Source organism: Eriocheir sinensis, chromosome 13, assembly GCF_024679095.1.
Source record: "Eriocheir sinensis breed Jianghai 21 chromosome 13, ASM2467909v1, whole genome shotgun sequence".
In the NCBI taxonomy this organism is placed as follows: Eukaryota; Metazoa; Arthropoda; class Malacostraca; order Decapoda; family Varunidae; genus Eriocheir; species Eriocheir sinensis.
Window position 1 is genome coordinate 21446273 of NC_066521.1, and position 8237 is coordinate 21454509.

Sequence of the window (8237 nt, forward strand, 5' to 3'; positions counted from 1 at the left end):
GTGGGGGGGGGGGGGGGGATGTGCTCGGTGTGTCGGCGAGGCTTCAAAAAAAAGATAAAAAGGGGGAATCGGGGAAAATAAAGGGAGATAAAGGAATGGAAGTATTTTTTTTTTCGTTCCTCATAACAATGCTTATGACGAATGGTGGACGGCGGACATAAATCTTTCAGGGTCAGTAAATTCAACGTTTGCTGCCCTTTCCCCCCTTACCCTGCCCTCCTCCCTCTCCCCCCTCCCCCTCCTCCCCCTCCCTCTCGTTTGGCTGGGTTCCACTTCTTCTCAACCCTCCTCACTTTGTTCTTCTTGTTCTTCTTGTTCTCCTTTTTCTTCTTCTTCTTCTTTATATTCATCATCATCTTCATTATCTTGTTCATGTTTATTTTCTTCTGCTCCCTCCTCCTCCTCCTCCTCCTCCTACCTCCCTGCTATTATTGCTCTCCATTTCCTCCTCTTTCCTACTCTGCTTCCCCTCCATTTTTTTTCCTCCCTGCCTAGATTTTTCCTCCACGTCTACCATATTTTTCCTCCGGCCTCTCCATCATTTTCCCTCCAACATTTTCCTTCATCCTACCTACCTTTTTACCTTCCTCCCCTCTTTTTTTCTCTCTCTCCTTTTTTTCTCCCTCCAGTGGACCGCTTCTCTCCTCCTCCCTTTCACTTTCGTTCGCATTCACTCTACACTCTTTTCACTTTCATCCCTCCTCCTCCTCCTCTTCCTCCTCCTTCCCCCTTCCATTTTCTCTCCAGCCAATCTCTTTTCTCTCTCATTCTATCTCCACTTTTACTATTATTTCCTTAGTTTCCCTTCAAATCGGAATTCTTCTCCTCTCTCTTTCATTTTTCTTCTGTAAAAGCGTCAAATATTCTCCTTCCCTCTCCCTCCCTTCAAATTTCTACTCCATTCTACCTCCACTTTTACTATTATCTTTCTTTAGCTTCCCTTCAAATCGTTATTTTTCATTTCTCTCTTCCATTCTTTTGTATAAGAGTCAAATCTTCTTAAGCCTCCCTCTCACTCCCTCGTCCATCTCCCATTTTCTTTACGTCACACACAGCGGTCCTAAATCACCTCCTCGTTTACCTGATTGGCTGTTGGTCATTTGCTACTTCACGCCAATTGGTCCTTTAGTGGCGATAATGGCGGGATGATCTCGCTTGAGTGGCGGAGAGATGATCTGATTGGGGCGACTTCGAGGCTATGACCAAGCAAGCTAGACTCCGCATACCGATCTACCGCCCTCTGTTGGCATTTGGGAAGACTCGGGGATACCTGCTTCTATGGTTGTCTCTTCTCTTGTAGTAGTGTTAGGTTTGTATTCTTGAACGGGAGAGAGGGTGAGGGATGAGGGAAGAAGGTGAGACAGGTACAGGAGCTAGACAACACCCTTTCCTCCTCCTCCTCTCTCTACCTACCGCCCTCTATCGGACTCTGGGAACACCAACTCCTCTGGCTGTCTTCTTGTAGCAACGTTGTCAGTATTCTTGGACTGTTCAGCCTCTTACATCACCTATCTTCTGGAGCTAGACAACACCCCCTCCTCCTCCTCCTCTCTCTACCTACCGCCATCTATCGGACTCTGGGAACACCAACTCCTCTGACTGTCTTCTTGTAGCAACGTTGTCAGTATTCTTGGACTGTTCAGCCTCTTACATCACCTATCTTCTGGAGCTAGACAACACCCCCTCCTCCTCCTCTCTCTACATACCTCCCTCTATCGGAATCTGGGAACAATAACTCCTCTGTCTTGTCTTCTTGTAGCAACGATAGGTCAATGTTCTTGGACGGTTCCGCCTCTCACATCACCTATCTTCAAAGACCGAAATGGAAGTCAAACGCGTTCCCATAGGTGTTTCTTCACGTTCCTGGTACAGAAGCCTGATCATACTACCACCGGGATCATAAAACTACCCATGGAAATGCCCACAACTCCTACGAAAGCTTTGTTAACTGTGTGTGTGCTTGGGCGCCGAAATGTTTTAAGAGTAGGACCCACTGAGTGAGTTTCTGGTGTCTGCATTCACGTTTTCTGTGTTCAGTGTTCGGGACAGAGGTACAAGGTTGGGTTTGTAACGTTTTTGAAGACTTAGCATTTGATTAGAGTTTTCAGAGGTATCGTTGAGTGAAGGAATATTATAGTGTTAAGCCGCCTGATACGACTGATAAAATGATAGTGAAAATTGGGTCTGATTACGAGGATACTGTGGACGAATGTGTAAATCATGGTTGTACAGTAGCAGGGAGCAGACACTGGGACACACACACACACACACACACACACACACACACACACACACACACAAACACACACACACACCTTGATCTGACTCCTTTACTCTACAAAAGGTTACATTCCTATACATTGCTTAAGAGACTGAAGGAGGGGCGAGGGAGGGGAGATGAAACGGCGAGGAAATGGCGAAGTAAAGGCGAAGGGATGGAGATGGAGTGAAGAGGAAGTGATTTGGGAAAGCGAAGTTAGGACGAGAAGGATGACGGAGTGGCGAAGAAATGGCGAAGAAATGGCGAGCGAATGGCGAGAAGATGGCTAAGGGGGGTGGCGAATGAGCGGCGAGGGAATCACGAAGCAAGGACGAAGGGAGGGCGAAGAAGTGGCGATAAAGTGGCGAGGGAATGGCGATAAGATGGCGAAGAGGTGGCGATAAAGTGGCGAGGGAATGGCGATAAGATGGCGAAGAGGTGGCGACTGGAGAGCCAAATAAATGAAGAGGGAGTGACTAGGGAATGACGAAGGGATGAAGAGGAGATGACAAAGAAGTGACGAAGATGTAATGGCGAGAGAGTGGCGAATGGAGTGACGACTGGAACGTTGGAAGTCTGTGTCTGTTGAAGGACATTCGCTCTTTGCATGCTCGGCGACTCTCGGAAACGCTCGCCGACTAACGCAGTGCAGAGAGTGAATAAGTGCAAATTTTCCCTCTTTGTCCTCTGGGAAAATGGACGTCAGATAAGCTTAAAATACTATGAGGAATCCAATCGCAATGCTTCCGCGTGTACCATGGAAAAATGACCTTAATCCTGCACATTTTCTTTTGTTGTTTTATTCCGTCTGACTGTTTTTCACTTTTTCTTTTCCCAGCAGCGAGGGTTGAGGAGGAGGAGGAGGAGGAGGCGGTGCAGCAGCAAGGGAGGGATAATAAAGTTTTCTTAATGCCGTAAAACTACAAATGAATGCGGCTCAGCGCTGGTAAATATCCGACTCTTTGCTTCCGGGATGTCAGAGCCAGGACGAGGCGGAGGACATTCCCTGATGAGACTGTCCACCGTGAGACCTTCATTGCAGAGGTCGTCAGAACGGATTAAAGAAGAAGAGGAAAGAGAGAGAAAGAAGAGAAAAAGGAGAAGGAAAGAAAGGTAAAAGAGAGAAAGAAAAGCCGTAGAAAAGAGAAAAGTTACAGGAAGAGTGAAAAGAAAAGAGAGAGAAGCAAAAAGAGGAAACTAAAAGGAAAGAAGAAAAAGAGGAACAAAACTTAATCTATGTCTTTTTATTGCCCGAAGAAGAAATGAAAAAGGAAATAAATAAAATAAAGGAGAGAAGAAGAATGAAAAGGAAACAAAAGCAAATCTACTTCTCATTATGACCTTAGGAAGAAAAGGGAAAGAAAAGAAGGAAGAGAAAGAAACAAAAGAAAGATAAGAAAGACAAGAAGGAAAAGAAAGAAAAGAAAAGAAAAAAAGAAGAAAGAGAAGGGAACAAAGGCTTATTAACGTCTTATCAAGGTGGAGGGGATCAACGTACTACCACTCAGTCCACCAATCAGGCCACGCTTGGCTAATTAATCAAACACCTTAGGCCCTTAAACACCTGGATTTGGACAGGAAGAAGGTGTTTTAAGTCCTTCGAGGGGTTCAAGTCATTCCTCAGACCTGGCTCCCGTTTTTTTTTGTGTCACACAAAAAAAAACGCAAATTGTGTGTGTATGTGTGTATGTGTGGGGGGGGAAGAGGAAGAGAGAAGTACTTAGAAGCTTACGACAAATTCTGAACGTTATACACGGACGAACTCAAGGTCTTTGTGTGTGTGTGTGTGTGTGTTAGTGTGTGTGTGTGTGTGTGTGTGTGTGTGTGTGTGTGTCCAGAGTGCCTCAGAGATCGGTTAAGTAAACGTTTAAGAAGATAAGTAATCCTAATTTTTATCTAACATTGGATAACACGCCTCCACCTCTTCACACCTTAACCTTCACCCCTATCACACCTCGTCTCCTTCACACCTGGACACCTGCTGATAGTATGGCCAGGTGTGCTTCTCTGTAAACTCCCCTTTCTTTATCTTTCTTTGGTCCGAGGCAGTGAAGAGGGAGACAGACAGACAGGTGATCAAAGAGAAAGAAAGAAAGAAAACACAGACAGGCAACCGAATAAAATGAAGGAAAAGTAAAGAAGAGATTGAAGAGAAAGAATGGAAACAAGGAAAAGGAAAGAAAGAAAAGAAAGGAATAAATGAAAAGAAAAAAGGAAAAGATAAGTAATAAGAGAAAGAAAACAGACAGGAAAAGAAAGAACAGAAAAGAAAAAGAAAAGGAAAGAAAATAATGAAAAACAATAAAGAAAATAAAAAAAAGTATAGAAAAAAAAGAAAAGAAAGGAAAGTTGGAAAAGAATGAAAAGAAAGAAAAGAAAAGGAAAACACGAATGACCAAAGAAGGAAACACAGGTACCCATTTGCAATATATCACTTTTTCACGCCATATTCCAGGTGTATTTGCTCATAATTTCAACACCACTTCAACTAATCACCAGGAGCCGTCGAGAGCGAGAGGGAGGGAGAGAGAGAGGGACTGGGACTGGCAGGAGTATAAGTAGAGGAGATTGTCGACCGGATACCCCCCAAAAAACTGATTAAACCTTCGAATCCGTCTCTCATTTCGTCACCCCGATATCACACTCGCTATCGCTACGGAATTCACGCCTGATATGAGCCTCCGCTTACTCTTTGTACTCTATACGCTTACTCAAATGGCTACTCTTACACCCTATACTATGTGGCTGACTCACGACCCGAATGCTACCACGCTATGCTCGAGGGACGTTTAACCAAGAAAGAACGGATTGACTGACTAACTGAAGACCCGAATACAACCAAGAAAGAGAGACTAGTGTGGTTGACTGACTAACTAATGACCACGTTATGATGGAAGAGAGTTTAGCCAAGAAAAGTCGCCTAGTGTGCCTGACGGATGACCAAAATACTGCGTCACTATGATCGAGGGAGTTTAACCAAGAAAAATGGATGAATATATGAGTGACTGGTTGGGAGAGGTGACGAAATAGGGGCGGTTAGAAGGGATAGGTGGACGAAAGAAGAGTTGAGCAAGAAATGATTGCAGTGGAGATTGATTCGGTGTATGGCCTAATCCTTCGACCATATAGAGCCTGGTATACGTGTTTATTTGTTTATTTATTTACTTATTTGTTTACTTACAGAGTGCTTCGTGTGTCCCCTGATTCGTCTCTCTTATAATGTCTTTTCTATCGGTATTTTTCTTCATATTTTTTTCTCTTTCATTCGTTAGTTACTTCACACAACACTCGGTCCCTCTTCCAAAACTCCACCACCACCACCACCACCATTACCCACCTTCAAATTACTTAATGGAAGCTGTGTGCATACATTTCCTTTCCTTTTTTGAGGGGCCATCGATTAAACGCAATATCTCTCTGACGCCGCCGGGAAAAATGTGAAGGGTTGAGAGAGGGAAAATATATACGAGTAAAAAGTCAGGTGGAGGTGAGTGTAGCGTGCGCGGTGTGCCTGGAATTGGTAAGTGATACAGGTAGGTAGAGAGAGGCAGGTGGACACAGGTAAACAGGGAGAGGCAGGTGGGTAGAGATAGATGGATTGGGGTAGATGATCAGGGTAAGTGGATAAAAGCGGACTATTAGAGGTAGGTGGATACAGACAGGTAAACACATTCAGGTGGGCACAGGTAAACAGAGAGAGGTAGATGGGTAGAGATATATGGATTGGGGTAGATGATCGGGGTAGGTGGATAAAGGTGGACTATTAGAGGTAGGTGGATACAGACAGGTGGAGAGAGACAGGTAAGCACAGGTAAAAAGAGAGAGGTAAGTGGGTGGAGACAGATGAATTGGGGTAGATGATTAGGGTAGGTGGATAATGGTGGACTGTTAGAGGTAGGTGGATACAGACAGGTGGAGAGAGACAGGTGAGCACAGGTAAACAGAGAGAGGTAGGTGGGTAGAGATATATGGATTGGAGTAGATGATTAGGGTAGGTGGATAAAGGTGGACTATTAGAGGTAGGTGGATACAGACAGGTGGAGAGAGACAGGTGAGCACAGGTAAACAGAGAGAGGTAGGTAGGTAGAGATAAGTGGATTGGGGTAGATAATCAGGGTAGGTGGATAAAGGTGGACTGTTAGAGGTAGGTGGATACAGCCAGGTAGACACAGGTAGATGGATGAAGATAAATGAATATAGGTAGTGAGTAGAAGTAGATGGATAGGGATTGGCAGAAACTGGTTATAGATGGGTGGATTAGAGGTAGGAAAGTAGAGATAGGGGATAGAAGTAGATAGACAGAGGTAGTTGAATAGACAGAGGTGGATGCATATAGGTGGATAGGGGTGGATGGTGTGGGAAAGGAAGGTGAGCGGAGGGACAGACAGACAGACAGCGGGACAGGGGCAATGATATATACAGAGACTTACTGATGCATGCAACCACATTACTTTATTATTATTATTATTATCTTTATTATTATTATTATTATTATTATTATTATTATTATTATTATTATTATTGTTATTGTTGTTAGTGTTATTATTAGCATATATACAATAGAGAGATATGACAGCCAGGGAGAGATAAGAGATGGGCAAACACACACACACGCACACACACACACACACACAAACACACACGCACACAATCACATACAAACACATTATTGCTATCATTATAAATACTATCATAGGAGAGCGGAAAACAAACACACAAACACACATACAAACATATTATTATTACTATTATCATCATTATTACTATTGCCACATACGGAAATGAATTAGTGGAGTATTTATATATTGAAAAAAGTAAAAAAAATAATATCCTGGCCCACTTTTCCACAAGGCCTTCCCTCCACCGCCTCTGTTTGGGACGAAATAGTAAGCCAACAATTTAATTTTTACTTCTTTTTTTTCGTTTTTATTTATTTTTATTTTTGGGGGGGAAGCGGAAGGGAGCGAGCGAGTGTGTGCAGCATATGGGGAGCGAGCGATAAAAGGGTAAAATGTGTGTGTGTGTGTGTGTGTGTGTGTGTGTGTGTGTGTGTGTGTGTGTGTGTGTGTGTGTGTGTGTTTCTTTCTACCGTAGTTTTTGTCTATATCTCTTTCTTTCTACCCATTTTCCTACCTTCCTGCCCACCTGCTTGCCTATCTACCTGCCTTCTACCTATAGTCCTTACCTTACCTGACATTACCTTACCTTATCTTACCTTACCTTATCTTACCTTACCTTACCTTACCTTACCTTACCTTACCTTACCTTACCTTACCATACGTTACCTTACTTTACCTTACCTTACCTTACCTTACCTATATTTTACCTTCCTCACCTATATTTCTACCTGTCTACTTAGTCGTCTACCTGTCAATACGTATCTTACCTGTTCTAGCTTACCTGTCTGGTCTCTCTCTTTCTTTCTTTCTTTCTTTCCTGCTATATCTATTTTTTTATCTATTTATCTATTTATTTGTTTCGCCTCGTTTCATTTCTTTCTTTCTTTCTTTCTTTCGTCCTTTCTTTCTTTCTTCCTTTCTTTCTTTCTCCTTTCTTTCTTTCTCTCTCTCCCTCACATACTCTATCTCTCTCTCTCTTAAAATAATAGAAAAATACACTTCGTTCTTTTTTATTAATGCGTTTTTAAGAGAACGTTTAATTACCTTTTTGTAACGTTAATGCTCAGCTGGCGTGGCGGGCGGGCGGCGGCGGTGGTCAGTACTTTAAATTGCACGCGAATTGCACTAAAATTAAGCTGATCAGGATAATTAAAAAGCGGTAATTGCCTGCGAGTGACGGCGTGCAAATTTGATCAGGCTTTTTTTGTGTGTTGTTGTTTTTTATTTCCCTTTTTTTCTGTATTTTTTTCGTGGTTGTTTTGATTTTTTTTTCTTCTTTCCGTATTGTTTTTTTATGTTTCTTTTCATATATGTTTTTTTGTGTGTGTGTGATTATTTTGTTTTTCTTTTCGTTTTAA

The 8237-nt window shown here is 42.9% G+C and overlaps 1 long non-coding RNA gene across 1 annotated transcript; it reads left to right on the forward strand.

Moving 5' to 3' along the window:
* The first annotated feature begins 307 nt into the window (after positions 1-307).
* On the forward strand, positions 308-7436 carry LOC126998184 (uncharacterized). Its single transcript, XR_007752676.1, has 3 exons — positions 308-2610; positions 2655-5946; positions 6197-7436. It is a non-coding gene; the product is annotated as an uncharacterized LOC126998184 (long non-coding RNA).
* The last annotated feature ends 801 nt before the right edge of the window (positions 7437-8237 follow it).